The sequence below is a fragment of the Eucalyptus grandis genome, chromosome 1 (genome assembly GCF_016545825.1).
Source record: "Eucalyptus grandis isolate ANBG69807.140 chromosome 1, ASM1654582v1, whole genome shotgun sequence".
Classification (NCBI taxonomy): Eukaryota; Viridiplantae; Streptophyta; class Magnoliopsida; order Myrtales; family Myrtaceae; genus Eucalyptus; species Eucalyptus grandis.
The window spans coordinates 39,694,050-39,720,035 of record NC_052612.1 but is presented as its reverse complement, the minus strand read 5'-3'; the positions used below and the strand labels follow the sequence as shown (position 1 = coordinate 39,720,035).

The 25,986-nt window shown below is 37.6% G+C and overlaps 1 pseudogene; it reads left to right on the top strand.

Annotated features, from left to right (window-relative positions):
* The first annotated feature begins 576 nt into the window (after nt 1–576).
* On the top strand, nt 577–25,676 carry LOC104442085 (annotated as a pseudogene).
* The last annotated feature ends 310 nt before the right edge of the window (nt 25,677–25,986 follow it).

Here is a 25,986-nt window from a genome sequence, read left to right as displayed (position 1 = left end):
ATGCCGATTAATAGGAATTTTGCAATTAAGTGGAATCACCCATACGCTAATCACGTACCTTTGTCGAATCGACCTATCTCCGGTCTCTAATCAATTTTTAACTATGCCGTAATGACCCTTGCACATTAGCATGGTCGAGCAGTCGGTTTTTGGTCGAATTCTCAAGACTATTGTGTTTAAATTCCTTAACGGATTCACCTAATAGGCTAGTTATCTCGTGAGTGGCCAACTCAGGGAAAAGAACTATAGGCGCGTCGATGAAAAGCCCAACTCATTCAATTGAAAACAAAATTGGAAAATCAAGATGTTACACTGTCTATGCCGTTCACTTATGTCCGTCTTTGGGTCTTATCAGTTGTAAGAGTGGAGCAGATAATAAATGCTTTTCATGCATGCTCATTGATCTCTCTCAATGGTCTACCTTATTCTTAGTGTGTTCTTAACCAATATTAAGATGTTGCATGTCAAGGTTGAAATTGCATTAGTTGGACTTCAAACATGGTTCTCTTCCTATTCTGTAGCAAAACTTCTCCTTTATCTTGCTTTATCTTCCTATTAGGTCGCTTTCATGCATTTGAGAAGGCTTGTAAGATGGACCCAACAACAGCTGGACCGGGTGTTCAACAATTTAAGACTTATCTCTCACACAGGCTTGAGAAGGTATCTTTCCTAGTTCACGAGGCCTCTTGGCCTGTTATGGCAACATTGCTAAATATGAAACATCAATGCAATTCATTTACACATCATGTCACTAGCAGTGATGCATTTTATCTTTTCATGCTGTGATGGCTAAACAAACAAAAGTGATTGTGCTTGTTAGATCTGATGGCCGGAGACTGCATTTTCACATTTACTAAGTATCAAGATGTGAGAAAATCATGTTGAGCGATATTACCATGGATTTGCAGTTGTAGATTGTTTGAGTTGACTCAGACATAAACAAGGAGTATCCTATTGGACTGGATGTATACATAGGACAGTATCATAAAATAAAAAAGAAGCTATACAATTAAGACATATGAATAGATAAGAGATCAACAACTTCAAGCAGAATATCACTCCACAACTGACTTGTCAGCAATGGCAATCAGTTGTGGAAAACCTTTCTGTTCTCTCTCCAACTAGATTTTTCATGTTACACAAGATGGCACTGAGTTCCACGACCTCTATCAAAACTGACTTATATGCCTTCTGGCTTCCAATTGCACTTATTACAGTAGGGCATGACCCAAGATATCCCTGCCAAAAGATCCAACAATGTGATAAATGTCAGCAACCACTGAATAAGCAGATGTACCAATTGTTTTGGCAGAGAAAACCAATTGACTGTTACAATTTTCCTAAGCTTAAGGTTGTCATTTTTCTTTCTTGTTATCTAGAATCGCAATTCAGAATTGAAAAAAAAAGAACAAACCTTTGATGGAGCTTTAGCATTCCTTATGTTTCCGTGGAAAGAGATTGTGTTATTCATACTCTTAAGGGCGCGCATGATAAAGTTTCTACTTCTCTATTTCTCTGTTCTCTATTCCTCGAAACAAGTTTGGAGCAGAAATCCGTTTGGTAACGCAATTTAATTTTTTTTAATTTCTGAAACAGATTTCTATTCCATAAATAGATTTAAAAAAAAATCGAAGCTAAAATTTTTAACTTCTCAATTTCTATTTCAGAAATTGAGAAATCAATTTCTGGCCTTCGGCCAGAAATTTTGTCATACGCACCCTAAGAGTCTCATTCAATATTTTGTCCTTTGTGAGGTTTTATAAAGTTTTATCATCCCCATATCTTCTGCTTGGGAAATTGGTCCTTCCAAGAATGAAAGGGGTCTTTTAGGCTCTATTTGGCAACTTGCCAAACAAGTAACAAATTCCATTCTTTTGTTTCGGGAGTAGATTTAAAACAAAAATTCGTTTGGTAAAATTTTTATTCATAGGAACAAATTTATATTTTTTTTGTTCTTAGAAGTAGATTTAGAACAAAATCGAAAAGTAAAAAAAAAATAATAATTTTTTGTTCTCGGGAACAATTTTAGAATCAAGCCAACCCATTTTTTTCTCTATTCTCTTCTTTCTTCTTGTTCTTCTTTCCTCTTTTCTCTTCTTTGACCGCCACTGCCACCATCCATCGCCACCAGTCGCCGGCTACTAGTTCGATGATCTCGCCAGAGGCAAGCCTAGCCACCGATAATATAACATCCTAGGTCTCCATTGTACACATATTGTCCGCTTTGAACACTAAATCCTTATGACTTTATTCTTCTCAAGGCAGCCCATACTATCCCAAGAAAATACGTGTACAATTAGATGGCTCATTGCCTTATAAGGCAACCTAGAAATCCATCCCTAAGCAATGTGGGACAAGAGACACACCCCCTCCCTGCGCACATCCAGAAACCAAGGCGTGGACACACCGCCATCCCTCCTCCCCATGTGCGTGGACGCACCATCATCCTTCGTCCCCGTGCACCACCCCTGCGCACATCCGGGGATTGAGGTGTGAATGCACCGCCATCCCTCCTCCCCATGTGCATGGACGCACCGCCGTCCTTCCTCCTTGTGCACCACCCCTGCGCACATCCGGGGACCAAGGCGTGAACGCACCGCCATCACTCCTCCTCGCACACCACCCTTACGCACGTCCGGGGACCGAGGCGTGGATGCCCCACACGCAGTCAAGAGTCGAGTCTAACATCACTTGTAAAACTCTAGGTCTTCACTGTACACATATTGTCCGCTTTATACATTAAATCCTCACGATTTTGTTCTTTTTAAGGCAAGCACATACTACCCCAAGAAATGCGTGTGTACAATTAGAGAGCCCATTGCCTTAGGGCAGCCCATACTACCTCATCTGGCCGATTGCCGGTCATCCCAAGGCCGGCAACCGACAACCCTAGAAGAATAAGAGGAGAAAGGAAAGAAGAAAAAAGAAAAGAAAAATGTAATGATCTGCCCTGTGATCGTTCCATGTATGATACTAAATACAATTGGAATAATCATATTACTAGTTGCATTAATAAAATTATTAAAAATTAAAAGAAAATTATTTGAAGTAAAAATTTTAAAAACGGTGCTAAACGTAATTCTATTCCGAGAATTGAAATTTTGGATAGTCATCAAATAATTTAAAATACTTAGAAATTGTTCTAGGAAATAGAATAAAAAAAATCATTTTTTATTAGAAATTGTTCTCGAAAATAGAAGCCTTACCAAACACACTCTTAATCTCCCATGCTTCTCAATGGCTTCTTGACTTAGATCTCTAGTGAAAACCAGCACTAATTTTTCAGACTCTTTGCAATAGAGAACAAACATTAAAGATCAGTAAAAAAGTTAATCATCACTCCACACATCCATCAGGACTTTGCCGTTTGAATCTCTTCAACATCGAATTTGACAGATTTAGAAATGAAGCTGTTGCGTTGCAACCCTTACCGATACACTTTCTAAGACTTATTCTCAAGTACCGAGCGGCATTAGAGTTAATTAAGCCATATCTGAAATTATGGGGGCTTCCATGGTCCCCTTGAGGAACTTTCCACGGTGATGCCAAAGTGTACTTTGGCGTAGTTCCCGTACAATGTATTGTAATGCATAAACTCTTAAAAGGGTTTTCAATGAACAAACAAGATCTGTTCATTTGGGATCTAATAGCTTCCAATTCTCAAGATTGGTTCTTTGAGGTGTTGGGAGTTCACTTGGGGAGATAATCAAGAGGAAGCCTAAGTCTAAGCTATCAATATATCCAGTTGGACCCACATTTAATCAAAAGCTTAAACCAATAAGTATGGGCCTATTAAGATATATAAACTACTCTAAACCACATTAATTCTCCGATATGGGATTTCTTTAGTACAAACCACTCACACGTGCATCCTAACAATTTCTCCCTCATGTGCTCCCTCTTAATTCAGGCATCCTTCTGCATCAACTTTTTATGGGCTCACATTGATGCACCATAACACCCACCTGTCTGGCAACAACAACGATATGGGCCCGCATTGATGCACCATAACACCCACCCGTCTGGCAACATCAACCATGGGCTTTGATACTATTTGTTGTCAACTTCTTATAAGCCCGCATTGATACACCACAACACCCATCTATCCGGCAACCGCAACCATGGGCTTGAATACTATTTGTTGGGAGCGCGCAACAATAGCTAGATACCTTCACCAAGAAGATTGTCAAGAGGGAGCCTAAGTTCGAGCCCGTTAATATATTCAGTTGGATCCACCTTCACTCGAAAGCTTAAGTTAATAAGTTATGGGCCAACTATGATATATAAATTGCTCTACACCACATTAATTCTTTGATGTGGAATTTTTCTAACACAATTCACTCACACGTACATCCTAACATGAGGGACCATAGACTATAGAAAAACCCTTGAAACTGCGCCCGCGCGCCCACACACACACACACATATATATATAGAGTAGCAATCAGTTATCGAGTGCTATCATTTTCATCAGGAAACCTCCCTGACCACTTATCCAACAATCATAATCCATAGTGGCACCATTCTTGGTCCCTAGGCCAGTCTTGTCCAAAGCTTACAGACTCAGTGACTCGAAGAGTTTCTCAACTTATAGTTAGCTGATCTCTCATTGGGGGATTGAACCACTCAGACCAGAGTTTGTAAGCACTATTTGGTGCTTGATCATTTGAGATCAATATTTTTTTTCCTGAATTGTTATGTACTTCTATGTCTTCACATTTGAAGTTTTCCAAAAATCTTGACGAATCATATGATATTAAATATAATTAACCTAAATCTTGCAACCGGAAGTTCAAGTTCATGGGATGCCAACTTATAAATGACCTCATATGTTAGTGCCATTTATCATTCAACCTGAAGGTTAGGAAAAGGGAGGATGTAGGGGTATCATCCTAACATGGCATTTGGATATAAAGAGCATCTAAATGTCACTATTCTTGATAGCTTGAAATGTCTTTATTTGTCTATGGCCCTGCTGTTGCTCCAATGCTGTTAGGCATATTGCCTGCTGATAATGATATTGCATTCTTGTCATCCGTCACCATTTCTTGTTATAGTTTGTAAGGAAAATTGTTTTTATTATTTTCTTCCTATTTCTTTGTTTGCATTATATGCACAATATGTCGCAGAATTTAGCCTTGGTGGGGGAAAAACCAGCAGATGGACTGGGTCGTAACTTGTGTGCAAACCGTTTAATGTCTGAAATTCTAATTCTGTAGGAAGAAGAAGAGACGCATTTTCAGCTTGCCAGAAATGATCCTACAGAAATCCAGATGTATTACCAGATGTTCTATGAAAAAAATATCAGAGATGCCCGATACACCATAAAGCCGTAAGGCTTTACTTTATTTGATTGACTGCCAAAGAACCTCTTCACTTTATTGATTCTTCCTTTTGCTGTTAACTCTTGAAGGGAAGAAATGGCCAAGATATATCAGATTGCCACAGTATTATATGATGTTTTGAAAACCGTGGTGCATCCCTCAAAGATTGATGATCAGGTTCCAGTGAAAGAGTTTTAGTTTCCTTGCCTGCGTTCATCTTTGTGTTCTTTTCTGTGGCAAGCACTGAATAATGGTATCTGCAAATGGCTTTTGCTCTACAGACGAAATGGTATGCTGTAAAAGTTGAGAGAAACAGAGTGCGGTCTGTACCCTATAACATTTTACCATTACATGCGATTGAGGTTAAACCTGCACTTATGGAACTTCCTGAGGTAAATTTTCAATTTATGAAAGGTTTGCGTTGGATTTTCTCAACAGTGGGCTGTATTACTCATCAAGTTTTATGAAAAATCTAGATTAAGGCTGCCCTTCATGCCATACGCAATGTGGACAATCTTCCAATGCCCCAAGTTTATGGAGAGCCAAAAGTTGAGGATGATAGTTTGGTAATGCCAAAGGAGAGCAGCCAGTCCATCACTGATATACTTGATTGGCTTTCATCTGTTTTTGGGTTCCAGGTAAAACTTTTCTTGAATGTCCTATTATAATTTGAATCCACTATTGTGCCTTGATATTGCTTCAGGTCCTCCTTTAGCAAGCTGCTTCTAGGGCTGCGCATAATCTCTGACCCCATAGTGCGCTGAAAGTACTCTTCACTTGTTTATATTTTACAAGAGAAGAGGTGGCTTATGCACATTCAAAATGATAAAGAAAATTTTGTTGGTGCTAAATTAATGTTAGAAATAGTAGAACATAATATCATCATCAAATGATATCGACCAACCTTTCCATGTGGCAAGTTTGGCCTCTTACCAGTGTTTGGGAAACCGAATCAGACTGGTCCGTTTGAACTGGTGACTTGACGATGGATGAGGCTCGGGAACTTTTTGAAAGTAAAGAACATGCGGCTGGGCTGGGGTTTGAACCCTGCCTTGCCATTGATTTGAGCCCAGATCCAGCTGCACATCCAACTTATTTGTGTGGATAATTTTAGACCAAAAGAACTGAACCCCTTCAGAGAAAGAATGCCCACAGCGGAGACTGAATCCACGATCTCTAAGAGCTAAAAGTGCACGCACTCTGACCTAAATCAATTGTGGGATTACTTCACCATATTGCATATTTGACTTTAACTGAACTGAACGGTTCAGATGGTCTCACTGGCTAAATTGCGAATTGCCAGCCTCTCGGTTTTATACCAGTTTGGTTTGAAAACATTGCTAACAACTTGAATCACCTGAATTAACTGGCCCATTCCTTTGCAGTTGAATCATGATAAGTGGTTTCACAAACTTGTATGTGGGAATTACCAATCTAACGTTTTGCTACACATTACCGTTTGCTTCCAAGAAAAATGTCTTGCTAATTGTATCTCTTGAAACATATGAACCTCAACATCCTAGTTTGGTCCAGGGTGTTATGGCAAAACTATGACCTAGAGGGGGTGAATAGGTGATTGTGCGGAAATGAAATAAGTTAATCCAAAACTCTAGCGAGACAACTTATGATGAAGTGGTTAGATATTATGATGCACAATTCTATTATAGAAAATAAAAATGTAAGGGATAAAAAATTGCACACTCAAGGTTATAATGGTTCGGCTTTTGCAAGCCTACGTCTATCCTCCCACGCTACAGCCAATTGACTATAATCCACCGATGAAAACCAATCAGAAGTTACAAGATCTAAGCTCCAACACTCAAGCTTGTGTGTATAGCTTTCTCACATGCTCTCAACCTCTAAAAAATTATCTAATTTTGCTCACTAAATCAAATGCAAAATGATCACAAACACCCTTTAGACTTTTAGAATTAAAAGCTCCAATACTCATGAAAGCAAATTGTTGTCCTTCTGCTATGAGATCTCATCTTATACCCCTTCTAATCCAAGTTGATCGTTGGACATGTCATCAAGAGGATCATCCAGCTATTCCACCCATTGGTCCTGAATTTGGTTAAGAAGATCCGATGGCGTGAAGATCGCCGTGATTGAAGCTTCCCGTAAGATTTGCTACACATACAGCAAGTCGGGTTTCCAAAAGTCGAGTGTCTATGTTTATAAAGAGTAGCTCGTCGTCGAAGATTGAGGAAAGATTGGAAACGTGAGGATTTTTTTATGAAAACCTTCGTTTTCAAATTCCTCCAAAGAGATGCCATATTTATCCAGTCAATTTAGCTGTTGTACGTAATATATTCTTTCCTAGCCGGTTGATTGATTATCTAAATAGGAAAGTATTATCAACAACCTTGATTTTGATCGTAATCATCAAACTTTCCTTCCTGAAAAAAAATACTTGATAATCAAATTTCAAAGTCAGTAAATTTTGTTAATCATCAAAACCAACGAGGGAATGTTTTCACAACATAGGGTATTGTTAAATTACTAATCCAATTTCTATAATCAACTAGAGAATACTGCAAAAAAAAAAAAAAAAAAGTCCAGACTTTGTCGGCAAAGTAAATCTCTAGAGTACACTACATTTATGTCGAATAGACCGCAACATTATCTTTGCAACTTGCAGAGATATTTCCCCTTGAAAGTGGGTTCACAAGCTCAATAACAGAGTTGACTAAGGATAAGAAAATCTGTGACTTGAGCAGAGATTTTTGCATAAGTAAGTCGGTGATGTAGGTATAAATAGGCTTGGTGGACGTCCAATCTTACTCACTGAGCAACTAGCAAACCTCCTTCCTTCGTATTAACTACCAGCTAATATGAGCCTTCTTGTTGTTCCCTTGAGCTTCCCTTGCCGTGAAAGTCCACTTTCATCTACACATCCTCTCTTGTCCCCTTGCCAAGTACAATCTCACATTCTCGCCTGCAACCATCACCATTAGCTTCCGCAAACCAACAGTTATTGATGTTGAGATTGCAAATGACAGTGGCGACGTTGGGCTTTGAATTTGATTTTGGCTAACTACGATGTCAAGGATCTTATGGCTTTTCTAGTATTTGTGTTTTGAATACACGAAGTAATAACATGTGGAAACGTGCAATTTTACCTATGTAATTTAGTCAACATTATGTAGTAGACCTGGCCTTGTGTGGTTTCTCAAAAGTGAATAGTCTTATCACTTTTTGACCTTTCTAATTAGTTTCATAGGTCGGCTTTGCTTTCTGGAATCTCTAATGAAGGAAATTATACATCATCTGACTAAATGTGGATTCTCATCTTGTTGCTGAAGAAAGGAAATGTGGCAAATCAGAGGGAGCATTTAATTCTTTTACTTGCCAACATGGAGATAAGGGATAGACAACATGACAATTTCACTGAGGTATGTGCATCATTTATCTGCATAGTTTTATATAGAAATAGCAGAGTTCAATTAAAAATGAGGTGTGATTGAATCTTGGGCATATGCCTCCTGCAGTTGAATGATCACACTGTTGAGCAGCTGATGGAAAAAATTCTCAAGAACTATCAATCTTGGTGTAATTATCTTCATCGGAAGAACAATCTTGAGTAAGCTTTTCTGCCCTACCATCACATAAATCTTTCATATGAAAATTGAGAAGGAACAATCACCATCTGATATGCCATGGGACAACCGATTTGCAATTCTGCTCAATGTTTTGGCAAATCACAATTTTTCCTCCAGGTTTCCCCCAGATTGTGACAGACAACAGTTGCAACAGTTGCAACTTATCTACATCGCGCTCTATCTTCTAATATGGGGTGAAGCTTCAAATGTTCGATTTATGCCTGAATGTCTCTGCTATATCTTTCACAGGGTGCGTACTATGGTTATCTCAATATCTATGTTCTTTCTAGTCATCCAAAGGCACATATTATGTTTACTTGATGAATAGAAGTCATCTCAAACATATTTAGAGTTTGCTATTAACGGAAGAAATCTGCTTAATCAGCTAGAGTAAAAGCTGATTATGTTCCATCTAACTACTGGACAATTTTCTTTGGGATAATTGGGTCGTTCAATATGGTGCTTATCCATCATCGTGCCCTACTTTGATAATCTCTTCCTTGCTGAAGCAAAATCTGCTTAATCAGCCATTGAAATGAACCTGTCAAGAGAAAAATTGCAACCTTGGAAATTTTTGTTTGTATTTTAATCGCATTCTAATAACATGTCATCGATTTTCTTCTTGTTAATCACATCTTTGAATTGATGTATTACTTACTACTGGAGAAGAATGCGGCAGATCTTACATTTTGATCAGCAAAGAAACCAAGTAGCTTTTCCTATGGAGTAAAGACAAGACAACTTTTCTTAATGGAGTTGATTCTTCTGTTGAAAAGTGTTGCAATTGAAAGTCAAGCTTATCTTTCTTGTATATGATGCATTTACTGGCAAGTTTTTTTCCCTTGTTGGTTATGTGATATTAACCTCCTTTTTGTTTAATGGAACAAGATGGTGGAAGATGTTTCTGTCATCTTGAATGGTAATGTTCATACATATAAATCAGCAGCACCTGATGACGAGTCATTTTTGAGGGATGTAATAACCCCTTTCTACCAGGTCCTTCACAAGGTATGCTCCTTCTCAGTTGATGCCTCAAATTCTTGTTTGCCATGTTGAGATCTGAAAATTGAGTATCATGGTTAAAGGAAGCTAAGGCAAGGCAAGGGAAGGCAAGCCATTCAAGATGGAGAAATTATGATGACCTAAACGAGTACTTCTGGTAATATCTTTTGAGCATGAATGGCTTTATGACTTTGGCAGAAGCAAGTCAGTTAATTCACATTTCAATTTCCTCAGGTCCGACAAGTGTTTTGATCTAGAATGGCCGTTGAATACGAAAGCTGATTTCTTTGTGCCAGACAATCCTCAACCTGCAAATGCCGTACTCTTTTTTCTCCCTCTGTGTGTGTGTGCTTGCGTGCGTGCATGCATGATGCTGTGCAGCTCTTTGCGTCAATTCTGTGTCCAACTTATGGCCATGGGAGATTGGATGCCACTCAATTTTGTGACTCTTCATTGTCCACTATATATATGACTTACTAGCTAAACAAGGAAAATGTTACCAGAAACCACTTTCCAATTTGGTTAACCTGTTAGATAACACAATGATAATTGGCCGAGCAGTCAAGCTTTCAAAGGATTTTTCTTTTCTGGAACCTTGGCTTTGTTTAGCAGTGCCATTGATACCTTTGTCATCAGATTTTTCTCCCCGTTTCCATTTCTTAAAAGGTTAGCTCAGGAAAGTGATTACATCTCTTGGCCAGATTATGGCCATTCAGCAATAAGCATTGCTTAACTCCTTTAAGCGGTGGTTCTGTGTCCTTCCCGTTTCCAAAAGGCCAACAGAGCATTGTTAGAATTTAAAATGCTTGTCTGATAGGAATCCCTGTATATTTGATAAAATTGGCATCGAGAAAATCTCTACACAGATTTTAATAGCTCCTTCTCTCCATTGACTGGGTGAATTTGAAAATTATAGTTCAGGAAAGTGATTGCATTACTACTCTAGTTTATGGGCATTCACCAATAGGCACTGTGTCGACTCCTTTAAGCATTGGTTCTGTGTTTTAAACTCCCAATTTCAAAAGGGGAACATAGCATCGTCAGAATATAACAGCTTGTTTGATTCGAATGCCTTTATTTTTTATCAAATAGGTAGTGATGAAGCTATAAATAGATTTTAGTAGCTTCTTCTCTCTAGGGATGTAGTGAATTTCGAATTATAAAGTCGGAGCCCATTTTGCACTTCTTTGTGCACCATACGTCTGAGTTTTTTGCTTTTTCAGCACTGTAGCTATCAGGAGCAATCTTACTAGTGCGAATAGTAAGCTAGCTTCTTTGACAACGTACATGGATATAATGGCTAACCAAGACCAAATCAGATTTTCTAAAAAAACATCTAGAAGTTTCGTGGTTTATCAAATTATATGAGGAAATCGAAAATTAGGGGGTGGAGCACAACGAAATACCACAAATTGATCTTTTTCTCTGATTGGCATGTCTCCGAACCCATGTTGATCCTGGTCAATAAAAAGAAAGAACCCATGGTGATGCATATACTAATATTATTGCAGCGTGTCAGCGAGCGTCCTATCCGGAAGAAGCAACCCAAAACTAATTTTGTGGAAGTTCGCACCTTTTTGCACCTCTACAGAAGCTTTGATCGGATGTGGATATTCCTTATATTGGCATTGCAGGTAGCGTTGACGTTGAGCAGCATAATGTTGTAGACTTTCTCTGCAAGAAATTAACCAAGCTCCATTTTCTTGGTTCAGGCCATGGTAATTGTTGCATTTACTGGGTCTGTCACTGCTCTCTTCCACGAGAATGTTTTCAGAGAAGTTTTGACCATCTTCATAACTCATGCTTTCCTGAACTTTCTGAGGGGTATGGTGATGTTTGTACATTATGTATCTTTCCCCATTATTACCGTAGACTGACTGTACTAGTTTATGCTACATATAAAATAAGGCTAGACATTAGCCAGCGCTTTGTGCAGGATAACCATGATATGATAAAAATCATGTTTAATTGAAATATCAAGGAAATGACAAATATAAAAGTTGACTTAAGTTAAATAGAAATGTGTAGAACTCATTACTATATCTTTATAATATGTCCAAGACGTAGTTATAGGTAATCTTATTATTGAGGAAAAAGGTGGAGTAGAACAAATTCTTAAATACGAAAACCTAATAATTCATTTGTCCTGCAAAGTAGATACATACCAATAAAGATACGTCCACATCACATGTGACATCGACAAAACATAAATATCTCGATTCTCTTAGCAACATAGGAGTGGGCATTTGCAAAATGAAAAAAAGAAAATAGAAACAAATGGAGTGATAATTAAATGAAAAAGATTAAAGAAGATATATATTTAAGTATGTAAATGAGTATAAAAAATTTACTATCAGGGGAAGGCGAAGATGGGAAGGAAAAGTTCAGACGGAACTCTCATCATCTTTTCTCATCGTATATGAGGTTATCAAACCCATTTATTTATACAGGCCACAACTAAATTGTAAATTGTTAAATACAAATAATTAAAAAAAAAAAGAAGCAGAAACTTGTTAGTTAAATACAAATAATTGCCAATTCAAAAAAAAAAATATGAGGCACACAATTCTTTCTTTTTTCTTTTCACAATAATGTTGTTTTGGAGTAGAGTATAGGTTCACTATACAAGGGTTGAAAAAGTAAAAACACTTAAATCAGAAATCACTAGTCAAATGTGACTGGCATTTTAATTAGACAAAGTGATTTTAATACCCTATCTTTTGTGATAGTAAGTGAAAAAATACCAACATTTCCTTAGGGCAGAAAAAAAAATATCATATTCAAATTCATATTTCTCAAATTGAGAAAAGGGAAAATGTCATGCTTCATATACCCAAAGGGACAATATATGTCATGATTAATGTCAGTGCGTACTATAGACATGCCTTGGCATCCTCAGTGGGCATCATATGTTACCTCGAATCATGTTCTTTATGATTTAGAATGTAAATTTTCATTGACATAAAGTTTTAGGAGCCGATTCATATCAAATTTATTTTTGCATAATATAAAGTATATAGAAGAGAATCGAGGAGTACCTTTGACCATTTGTAGAGTGATTTCCTGTTTGATGCCTCTCCAATCTCTATCATCTCCGACAAAACTGCATGAGAAACAGAAGAATTAAAATAATCAAGAGAGAAACAGAATAAGCCCAATATATAAGAGGAATTGATTTGTCTGTAACCGAAAGTTTGTAATAGATAGTGTAAGAAATAGAAAAAGATGGCGAGAATACTCACATAATTGTGTAACATTTGAGGGAATCTCCATTCCATCAAGCCATCAAAGTCATCGAGCAGAATTCAAGAAGGTATTATCAGAGCAATACGAAAAGAAGAAGATAATGGTCCACTTCTTTATGAAAGATTTTACTATGTGGGCATGTCCATTTGAAAATTCATTATATTGCAATCTACATATCATTAAAACTTTTCAAAACCGGTTCAGCTTTAGGAAGGAGAATATTTGCTTAGCTTTGCAGCCTTCTTTATAGAGAATGCAGCAAATCCAATCGTTGAGATAAGGAGGAGGCGTTTGTAGCTATCTCAAGTTTTATATGTCAATCTTAGAGGCAATCCTTAGGAAAGACCTTGTTATAATATATCTCTATAGTTACCGTGTAATATGTCATCCTCCACCCATTTTGACTACTTGCATATGTATTGGCAAATTTTATAAGAGCCACTTAGCATAAAATCATTACTGACACCGCCTTCTTCCTTTCCTCTTCTGCAGCAAGTCTGGATATAATTCCAAGTCTAAATGCCTGGAAAAGCATGAGATATACGCAGATTCTCCGATACATTCTGAAATTTGTAATGGCAGCTGTTTGGGCTGTGGTTCTGCCAACTAGTTACTCTAGTTTAGTGCAGTATCCAAAAGGAGTCCCGAAATTTCTCAGAAGCAGGGGTCGAAATTGGAGGAGCCAGTCATTCTTTTATCATGCCATTTCAATTTATATGATTCCAAATGTCTTAGCTGCTATACTTTTCTTCGTTCCTTACTTAAGGAGCACCATGGAGCATTCAAGTATGTTCCCTATTACTGTTCTTATGTGGTGGGCTCAGGCAAGTAGATGGATTAGACTACCACTTTGCTACTGGGGCCTTAATCACCTGTTTGCATTATCTTGTTTCCTTTCCTTGAATTGTATGTTCACATTATGCAGCCAAAGCTTTATGTGGGGAGAGGCATGCATGAGGACATATTTTCACTGCTGAAGTAAGAAGATAATTGCTCTGATTAATATGTTGTGTATCTATGCTTTGATTGGTGTATTTTGAAAACAATGTTTCCTATGTCAGCACTGTCTTCTTTTTCTTATTTTCAAGGACGAACCTTCGTGGCTAGTTCTTGAGTTTGTGCTTAAGTGCAGTACTCGGGCATAGACCCATCACCCTAAGTAAAAAGATATACGCTGCTTTGTATTTATATGAGTGACTTTGCTAATCGTACATTGTTTTATTTGTATCTTAGGTACACCATGTTTTGGATCATGCTGCTTGTTTGCAAGCTGGCTTTCAGCTACTATGTTGAGGTGTTATCATCTTTTATTAAGTTGTCGTTTTTTGGATTTTGTGGGGTTTGCTTTCTCTTACTGCTGAAATTGGGGATTTCCTGTGTTTACTACTGGTACATAAAAGTTGGAGAAACTTCCCATATCTAAAAACCAAATAAATGTGTGTACTATAATTATCATCCTTTCTACTTAAAGATCATATAAATCTATAACTCCTGGCTTTGTTATCTCACTAAAAATGAACAGTGAAACTTGCTTGAAGAAAATTGATGCAATTGAGCTAGAATCAATTCTCTTGTCACATCTTTTAACCTTTCTAATGTTGAAAGTTTATTTTCTAATGTTAGAAGTTTAGTGTAGAATACCCAAATAATCACCTTAAAGAGGTTACAGATTGGAGAGATACCCACATGATGGAAGTACTAGCAATCTTGTTCTCACGGATGATGCTGCTTTCCTTGATAATAAGTTATCACAAATTTACTGTGACATTTTGACTTGAAGGACAACATAAATGGCAGAATAGGTGAAGAAAAATCTTGAATAGTGACATATGGGGAGATGTAAGTACATAAGTGCGTTAACTAATCAGCAAGTCTTGCTCCAAAGCCATATAAACTTTAATGTGTCATCTAGAAATTGCTTGCTGAAAGAGGTTCCAAGTCTTGTTTCAAGGCTTGCCTTTTTGGTGGAATAACTGTCACCTCAATACTCTGTCAAGATAGTTTTGAGCATATCCATAGAGTAAAGGGAAATTTTACCCAGTCAGTTGATTCTGGGGTTGTTGTTTGCCGAGCCTTTTTGATTGTGGATGTTGTTACGTTTAGTGGTTCAGGAGATGTAGCTACTCTGCAGCATTCTGCTCTCCACTTTCTCTTTAAAAGATTCAAACATGTGTATTTTGTGCGTAGATTCTGCCATTCATTGGACCAACACAATCAATCATGGAGATGCATCTGGATAATTATCAATGGCATGAGTTTTTTCCTCATTGTAAGTTTTTTTCTCTACGCTTGTGATGTTTCTAGTATTTTCTAACTGGAGGAAAGAGCCTGTGCTAATATTCATCTGCTGCTGCAGTGACACATAACATTGGTGTTGTTATTGCAATATGGGCCCCTATAGTTCTTGTAAGCAGACTGGGTAGTTTTGTCATGATCCCCACTTGCGGTATGCCGTATTTGATGACACTATGCCCTGTGTGATATGTTCTCAGGTCTATTTTATGGATACACAAATTTGGTATACCATATTCTCTAGTCTTTTTGGTGGCATTCATGGTGCTTTTAGCCATTTAGGCAAGGTGAGTGACAATTCTTTCTTCATGCATAAATAGAATGCCTCAAGCGTTCCAAATTTTCATGACATAGACACTTTAGCTCTTAGGTTTATGCTTAAGGATACTATATTTTCTCCTTGCTTATAATACCTTCTTGCTTTTCTCAAGATACGAACACTTGGGATGTTGCGGTCCAGATTTGACACTCTGCCCAAAGCTTTTAGTGAACATCTTTTGCCATCATCATCATCATTGGATGCTAAGAAAGCCAGGAGGAGGCAACAGGTATATCCAACTGTTGGTTGATCTAATGTTCCATGTTTATTCATAGAATCTTTATTCAATAAGTTCCTTTTTTGTTGGCCACTTCAAAGATTTAGGGGCAGCATTTCTTAAAAAATCATGTTTATGATGCGTTTCTACTTTTCCATTGCAGGATGAGTCCACGCTGAGGAAAAATATTGCGAACTTTTCAAGAATGTGGAACAAATTTATTCAGACTATGAGAGAGGAAGACCTAATTAGCAACAGGTATAATGAAGAATTCCACTTCCTCAATTTTAGCTTCAGTCTTCTGCCTCAAACAGATATTCTGACACTTCCATTGGCCGATTGATCCAGAGACAGAGATTTGCTCCTCATACCATCTTCTTCAATTGATGTCTCTGCTGTGCAATGGCCTGCTTTCTTGCTTGCTACCAAGGTATGCGTAGTTTCACAAGTTAATTTCTACTCATATATCTGCTCTAATTCAGGCTTCTTGTCATTATTCTTTCATACAAAAGATTCCCATAGCATTAGACATGGCAAAAGAATTTAAGGGCAAGGAGGATGATGATTTGTTCAAGAAGATAAAGAGCGATCCTTATATGCTTTCAGCAGTGATTGAATGTTATGAGACTCTCCGGGACATCATATATGGCTCCTGGAAAATGAAGTTGACAGAATGTAAGCAAGAAAACTTATATATATTTTAGCCTGTAACTCCATATTTAATATGCCATATCATACTGGTGGGAATTTTTCTTCTGTTGAGGCTTGAGAAACCATGCTTTTCTCAATTTTTACAGGATCATAAACAAATCTGTTATGAAGTAGAAATGAGCATAAAACACCAGAGACTTCTGAAAGAATTTAAAGCAAGTGAATTGCGTTTGCTCAGTACTAAGTTGGAGAAATTCTTGACCATCTTGGTAGGTGTTTTTGTCCCCTATATCTAACTTCAGCTTTAATCTCAATAGATACATGAATATAAATTTTTCTTGGAAGACTGACCGTTGAATCATTTTCTCTTCTTCCCTCCAATTGGCTCAGCTTCAAGAATATCTCAGTTCTTAACTTCTTTTGTTATTTTGGTAGCTAAATGACCATGACGACGCAACAGTGTACAAATCCCAGATAATCAATGTCCTCCAGGACATCATGGAGATAATTATCGAGGATGTCATGCAGAATGGGCATGAGTAAGTTCTGACAAACATGCTTGTTTCTGTTGGTGCAAAATGTTTGTGTCCTTGACTGTGCTGCTTGTAGGATCCTGGATAAAGCAAACGTTTATTTCCTCCATAAGAAAAATGATGGAAAGGAACAAATGTTTGAGAAGATCAACACTGGCTTTGCACAACACAAAATCTACAGAGAGAAGGTGTGCTTGACTCATTTTTGTTTGAGAAACCACAAATAATTAAGTACTAACTGAATCTCGTTCTTTGACTTCTAGGTCGTTCGGCTGCATTTACTCCTGACAGTCAAGGAATCTGCCATCAACGTGCCTTTGAACTTGGAAGCTCGTCGACGCATCACTTTCTTTGCTAATTCTTTATTCATGAAAATGCCAGGTGCTCCAACAGTGCGCAAAATGCTGCCCTTTAGGTCTGTTTTTACATGAACAAAGACTATGCTTCATCAAAAAGACAACCTTGTTTGTTCAATTCAGTTTCTGGAAATCGCATTAAGTTTATAATTTAGTCTTATTGATAATAAATGATGATAGAATGATTTGGTTATGCAATAGATGGAGTTTTTATGTGGTATATTAACAATGATGCCATTATAGATTGAAAAAGAAAGTTGGAAATCCAATAACTATTTATGCAGTTTTTGTGCTTGTTATCGGCATAGTTAAAAAAGTATCATATGACATTTCTAATTTCATATCTTCTAAAAATGTGTAATTGTTTTGAGGTGAAATCATGTTCGTGCTGACAGATATTTATAGATTAATTGGTGACTCAAAAATACTAGATATGACCATATAGAAATTTTCAATTGATGGTGACGCTGCATTTCCATCATGTATGACTACTGAATGAGAAATCAAATAAAAATTAAATGGATCTATTTAGTTTTATTAGCTACTTTATTAAAGCGCATCCAGTTTAATTAATTACTCATAGTAATAAAGAGATATCCTAGGTTCGACTTGGTGGCATTATGATATTTTCTCTAATTTATGTAAAGATTATAGGGATTGAAGCTCCTCAACCTCCAACCTCCATTTTACCATTTTTCTGTATATATGCATGGGCGCGCGATATATATGTGCGTGTGTCCCAGACGGTTGTTTAATAGATACCTATTTATCATTTTCTTTTGTGCTCTCCTCTGCTTTTACGTCTTGGTCAGTGTCTTGACTCCACATTACAAAGAAGACGTCCTCTATTCCACCGAAGATCTTAATAGGGAAAACGAGGATGGAATCACAACTCTGTTCTACCTGCAGAAGATCTATCCAGGCAAGTTTGCCCTTTGGTATGTTATAATTCACTTGTTCACTTGATACAATTTGACTGATGCCTTGTGCCATGCAATCTAGATGAGTGGACCAATTTTAATGAACGGATAAAAGATCCAAAATCTGGAAAAGTAGAGAAGGACAGCATAGAACAGGAGACACGTTTTTGGGTCTCTTACAGAGGCCACACTCTGGCTAGGACAGGTTGAGAATTTATATATCTGGAAGCATATACTATGCTTGTAAGTCATAATTATTCTTGCTTTGCGACTGTTCTTACTATGTGCATTTGCTGCTAGTGAGAGGGATGATGTACTACAGGCAATCTCTCAAACATCAATGCCGTCTTGAATTAGCTGAAGATAATGGTTAGTCATTTAACGTGAAAGAAAGAAATGCAGATTTACAGCTTTTGATTTGTTTTTGTTTGAAAGTTGCTATAAGAAGTGGCATCCAGATACTAATCAAGACTCGATGTCTCTGTTGCAGCTCTAAATGATGAGGATGAGAAGGCAATCGCAGAATTCGCCCAAGCGCTGGCTGATTTGAAGTTCACCTATGTTGTCTCTTGCCAAGTTTATGGGAATCAAAAGAGGTCCAGGGATGCTAGAGAGAGAAGCTGTTACAGTAACGTGTTGAACCTCATGTTGATGTAAGTTTTAAGGATGTCACTTCAATAGTAATCAACAGAAAGTTCCAAAGTGGCTGATGGATATCAATGATACTAAAATATTCTAGGTATCCTTCTCTACGAGTTGCTTACATAGACGAAAGAGAGGAGATGGTGAATGGGGAATCTCAGAAGTGTTGTTACTCTGTTCTTGTGAAGGGAGGTGATACACTTGATGAGGTAAGTTAGAATTTAGTCTTCCTCATGGTCGAATATTAGGTATCAAGTGGGGTAGAGATCAATTCGCTTATTGGGTATAATCTAGATGACTCCTCTAATTTTTGCTTCTTGCTTTGGTATCGTTTGATTCTACATCTTTGGTTTTCCATTCAGAACGCTGTATAATTTTCATAGTCTGTGCAATTGGCTGTAGGGCATTAATTTAAACAATAATTTGAGACACATCTAAAGCTAATATGCAAATATATGGCGAATACTGTTGGCATGTTCCTGCACTTTCTGTCAAAGCACTCTACTTCTTTTGTTTATAAGGTTTGTATGGGCTTCATATATATGTGCTCTTTCTTAACCTAACAGCTTGAGCTTTTGGGTGGAAATTTCTAACATGTTCTGCCCTAGGTCTTATATCGTGTGTGGGGCTCCTTCTTGGTTAATTTTACGCATTGTTGACAGTATCTTTAAAAAGAAAAAAAAAAATCTTTAGGTAGGATTATCTAACACTTTTAAACCAGAGCGTTTGAAAATTTTTCCAGACCCTTCAATCAACATCCATTTTCATCAGAACTTTGCATTTTCCTTTTTTTTCCTTCCTGAGTTTTTTGGTACTTCCAAAGTTGATTTATTGTTCTTCAACTGAAAATCCTGCTCATGCTAATTCGGATTATTTTTAAACTGGCAATTGGAAAATTTCATTCATAACAGTCTTATACCCTCAAAATATCTGTTATCAAGTTCTTATATTCTTCTTTCAATGGAAAATTCTTTCTATTTTCAAAATGTGATGGTTTACCTTACTGTTTTTTCACATAATGCTGTCATGGGGCTGAAGGACTAATTCCTGTCTACCTTTTGCACCGACTCTAATTTTGGAGATTTTGGGAAGCTACTCTACTGTCTTCCATCTACTTTCTGTCCGTTTATTACTGAAACCTTGAGAATTATAGCTGGATCAAGCTAGGGCTATCTACAACAAGAGCAAAAAGCCTCGTTTGCAAATTTTGGAAATGCTAAGCCCAGTAATTGACTTCTGGTTGCAAAGAGAATTTAGTGTAATATAAGCTCTTTGTCAAACATATGTGGAATTCCGTCTGTCAATTATTTGAGAGGAGTTCCTATTGGGAGCTACTGGTTTATCTTAAAGAAGCAACCATCTTGGATGTATTAATGGGGATTATATCAGTATTCATTACGTCAATCAGTCCAATAACGATACTGACATTTAAGAAGTACATGAATTATAACATTTACTCATCTCTTCTAACGTGAGGATACAAATTTCAATATGGTGGCCACATTATTGAGAAACAGCGATGTGGTGCAATCTTGATTGATGAGATTTCTGTGGACCTTTTTCTGCAAATGGATTATCTACTTAATTTGTAGGAAATATACCGTATCAGGCTTCCAGGCCCTCCAATGGAAATTGGTGAAGGAAAACCAGAAAATCAAAATCATGCTATCATCTTTACTCGTGGGGAGGCACTACAGACTATAGAAATGAATCAGGTAGCTTTATCATGTCTTTTCATGGAATATGCAGGAGGATAAATTATCTCAGATTTTTTTTTTGCTTTCCTTACTTCTAGGATAACTACTTTGAAGAAGCTTTCAAGATTAGAAATGTATTGGAGGAATTCCAAAAGGAGCATCGCGGGCAGAGAAAACCTACTATTTTGGGCCTGCGGGAGCATATTTTTACCGGAAGGTGAACCTTGGAATAAATATATGTGCAGAAATCTTCTGTTATTTGCTGCTCTATCCAGTTCAAAGGATCTGGTCTGAAAGAGATCAGAGCAGATTCGTTGAATGCGAATGGTTAGATCATTATTTTTTTCACACTTTTTTTACAGTGTTTCGTCACTGGCTTGGTTCATGTCCAATCACGAGACCAGCTTTGTCACTATCGGCCAGCGAATCTTGGCAAATCCCCTAAGGTAAGCCAAGAATTTGTGGCTTCATGCATTTCTGTCAATTCAATCTTTGTAGTCACCAGAGTCCGCGTCTCCAGATACATTGATTTTTCTTTTATTAAGGTTTTCTTTGGGCAAAAGGCAGATTTTCTCATAAAACCTGAATTTTTGTGTAGGACTATGTTATTTGTTCCTTCTTGAGCCTGAACATAAAGATTCACATGTGCGAATTCTTCTTTGTTTCTTCGTGAAGCTCAAGAACTTTCACTGACTTCCACAATTGCAGCTAGGGCATTGCATTAGTCTAGCATAAAGAACTTTTGAATCAGAAGCCTGGTCATTGAAAACGAAGGGAATCATTATGATTATAAATCTTTATCTTTTTGGATGGTTTCAAGCCTCTGTCTGGGAGTATAATTTTAGCAAATATGGAGTTTCAAAAACCACAGTATGGTAGGTTTGGTGATTTGCATGATTATATTATAAATTCAACATCATTTAAGCAAAAATTACAGTACCATATCAGTGTCTCTAGCAACTAGCAAAATGATTTTTTTTTTTAATTCTTCCGGTGTTTCAAATTTTATTTGACGTCTTACAATTTGATAAGCTCATTATTTTTCTCAAAAAGTAAATGAACTACTACTTTTCTTCATTTTAGGCTCTTAAGAAAAAATTTCTAGAAGGGCTTGCAGATTATCTTGTGCCAAGCACAACAAAGAAGTCTGATACATATTGGTAAAGTTGACGATTCTTGTTAATTAGCCCCATCGATTATGAATTATTACTTACAACTATCAATTAAGGACTATAATGTAGCTAAATACATATTCAGAAATAAGTGGTGGCAGACATTTCAATATACGAGGAATTGTTTATTATCTATGCATGTGAAGCAAAGAGTTTTCTTGATTTAAAGCGAGACTCACATTGTAGAGTGAACACATATGGACATGTGGACTTTTTCTTGTATCTTATAGCATCCCGCATAACTCTGATATGGAAGTTGCTTTCTCAGGATATGACAGTGAACATTGTATGTATGACTATTAATCTAACAAATACTTCACCTTTGTTTTTAGTAAAATGTCACTTAAAATCTTCACCTTTCTTTTCTTTTTTTTCTTTTTTTTTTTTTTTTTTGTTAAGGAAAAATCTTCACCTTTCTTTATTTCTAGTAGATTCAATAATCTCTCTTTGTCTATGCTTTTGTAGCATTTAGGTGGGATTGATTCTGCCATACAACATTCTTTGCACCCTTAAGAACTTCAGTGTAGGAGCTGTTGGAACCTGTATTTTTGGGCATGATAAGATATATCAGGAGGCTAATCAATGTGAAAATTGGCTATGGAAGTATCCTGGGAAAGTGTGCAGTTAAGGGACTAATGTTCTCGACTCCTTGTTAGTATCTTAGACAAAAGAAAGAGGGAAGGAAGAACATAGGCTCATTGTTAATATCTTAAACTAAGGAAAGAAGTAAAGAAGAAATAGGCACGCATAGAGTCTGAGTCTTATACTGAATAAGATCTACCGATCTGACGTTTTGTGGTAACCACTAATCCATTTCTTGTTGCTCTCACACTTCAAGCAATAACTTATCTGTGCATTCACATTGAGACTCTGATTCAAATTAACCGAGAGTTCAAATTAGCTTGTTCCAAGAGTGATCTAAAGGCAATTGTGTTTCTCATTCTCTTGTTGCAGGGTCCGTTTCCACTATGGCCATCCTGATATATTTGACAGGATATTCCACATAACACGAGGGGGCATAAGCAAAGCTTCAAAAATAATCAACTTGAGCGAAAATTTTTCTGGTAACCCTACCATATTTATATGATATTTCACGGGGACAAATTCTGACCATTTCTCGCTGCAGGGTTTAATTCAACTCTCCATGGGGGACTTATAACACATCATGAGTATATCCAAGTGGGAAAAGGGCGAGATGTAGGGATGAACCATATATCCTTTTTTGAGGCAAAGGTTGCATGCGGAAATGGTGAGCAGACGCTTAGTCGAGACGTTTATCGGCTCGGGCGACGATTTGACTTCTTCAGAATGCTGTCATTCTATTTTGACTGTCGGTTTTCTTCAGTAGTAGTAAATCAACCAATGTCTTGCAGCAACTCTCAGTTCTTTCCAATTTGGTATTAAAAGAATGATGGAACTTTTGGTTCATAATTTGTAACTTTCGTCACATGTTTCTCCAACAGTTAAATCTTGTGAATCTTGGGGGTAATTCTAGGTCCAGTCTGTCTTTCTGAGAGTCAGTACAAAATGGGTGGTCCCAACCACAGTTCCTCTTGGATGTCTAGTTCTACGGATGATCCATGAATATGTCATTTCTACTTCATTAATGAAATGGTACAGAAATATCAGCAGTTCCAAGATTCGAATAGTTCATTTTTCTAATTTTTCCATGGATAATAAGAATGATGGAACTTTTGGCAACAAGCTTTTTCGTTCTTTTACCGAATTTTGGACTTGTTTCATTCATTTTGGACTTGTTTCCGTGCTTACGGTGTATGTTTTCTTGTATGGACGGTTGTACATGGTTATGAGTGGGTTGGAAAGCGAGATCGTTCAGAATCCTCGCATACGTTACACAAAGGCCCTCGAAGAGGCCTTGGCTAGCCAGTCTGTCTTTCAGTTAGGATTGGTACTGATGCTGCCCATCCTCATGGAAACTTGCCTGGAAAAAGGGTTTGGGACTGCCCTCGGTGATTTTGTCATTATGCAGCTGCAGCTAGCTTCTCTGTTTTTCACATTTCAACTTGGAACAAACGCTCATTTTTACGGAAGAACGATCTTACACGGAGGATCCAGATATCGAGCAACGCGTCGTGGGTTTGTTGTTTTTCATGCAAAATTCAGTGATAATTACAGGCTTTTTCACGAAGTCACTTTGTGAAAGGGCTGGAGCTGTTTATTCTGTTGATTGTCTGTGAAATTTATGGGGAGTCGTACTGCAGTTCAAATCTCTACTTGTTCATCACTTTCTCCACGTGGTTCTTGGTTGGCTCATGGTTGTTTGCACCGTTCATATTCAATCCATCTGGTTTTGACTGGCAAAAGACTGCAGATGATTGGGCAGACTGGAAGAGGTGGATGGGTAATCGTGGTGGAATTGGGATACAATCTGATAAAAGTTGGGAATCGTGGTGGGAGGAAGAACAGGAACACCTGAAGCACACAAACATGAGGGGAACAATCCTTGAGATAATACTTGCATTTCGCTTCTTTATATACCAGTATGGAATTGTGTACCATCTTCATATAGTTCGCCACAGCAAGAAAATACTGGTAATCTATAAATTTCACTGCAATTTTCTCTTTCCTCCTTCTGTTGCTGATTTGTTCTCACAGGATCTTTCTCTTAGGCTCTTCTTTACTTCTGTAGATTTATGGAACTTTCTTGGGTGGTGTTGCTAACCACTCTGCTAGTTTTAAAGGTATGCAGATACGATATATGGAGGTTTTGTTCCTAGATCTGCATCTTAGCCACACGCATTATCATGAGTAAAGTCCAGTTGATCATTTTTACTTTCTGCTGCTTTTCTGTTACCTTATTTAAATCAAACTGCAACAAACGTGTTCTCCTTTGCAAATTATTATTGCCTTAATGTTTTCAGATGGTATCCATGGGAAGACAAAGATTCAGTACGGACTTCCAGCTCATGTTTAGGATCCTGAAAGCACTTCTTTTCCTTGGATTCGTGTCAGTTATGACAATCTTATTCGCCGTGCATAGAATGGTTGTATCTGATATATTTGCTGCCATCCTTGCGTTTTTACCTTCCGGCTGGGCTCTCATTCTGGTAAGTCTGGACTAGTGCAATCTTAAAAGAAGCTTCATGTATCAAGTGGGTTGTTCTCAACTTGCCCAAGTCACAACTACCTAATTTTGCACAAAGCACTCCTCACGTTCATATTGTGATTATTCCTGCGTAAGCTGTGTGACCTCTCCATGCGCTTTCTATAGGACCGCAAAACTAATGAGATCGATCTTCTCTTGCTCTCGACAGATTGGGCAAGCATGCAGGCCGTTGCTTCAATGGTTCAGACTCTGGGATTCGTTGAAGGAGCTGGCGAGGGCGTACGAATACACGATGGGGTTGTTGCTGTTCATGCCGATCGCGATTCTGTCGTGGTTCCCCTTCGTTTCGGAGTTCCAAACCCGGCTCCTCTTCAACCAAGCATTCAGCAGAGGCCTTCAGATTTCGATGATTCTGGCCGGAAGGAAAGAGAAGACAGCATAAGGCCCCCTCATTAGGATGGCATCTCAGATCGCTCACGTCCCTCGCTACTGTCTTCAGATGTGATTTTTCCCCTCCTTTGTGCTGCCATGAACTTGCACAAGAAGGTCGTTCATCGTCTATAGTCACCTTGACGCCTCTTCTCTTTCCCCGTCAAATGCTGTATTTCAGCAAGATTTTTTGTTCTGCTGAATTTGATTTTTGAACTTTGCAATATCAAGAAGGTAAACTATGTATTATACATTCTGCTTTTATTTTTTTTTGTTCTAATCTGTTTATGTATTGTCATTTGGTGCATTAAACCTTCTGTGAAACTTTACGTAATTTAAGAGTCATGACATTGTTTCTCTCGAATCACCATCCATAAATTCCAGACATCCAAGTTTTCCACACTAGCAATTTTCTCAAGTTATTTGAATTGTCACATGTGCTAATTCATAGATTGTAACATACCCTCAAGATAACTCATTGGTGTGTTAATTAGATTTATTTATAAATAAGTTAGAA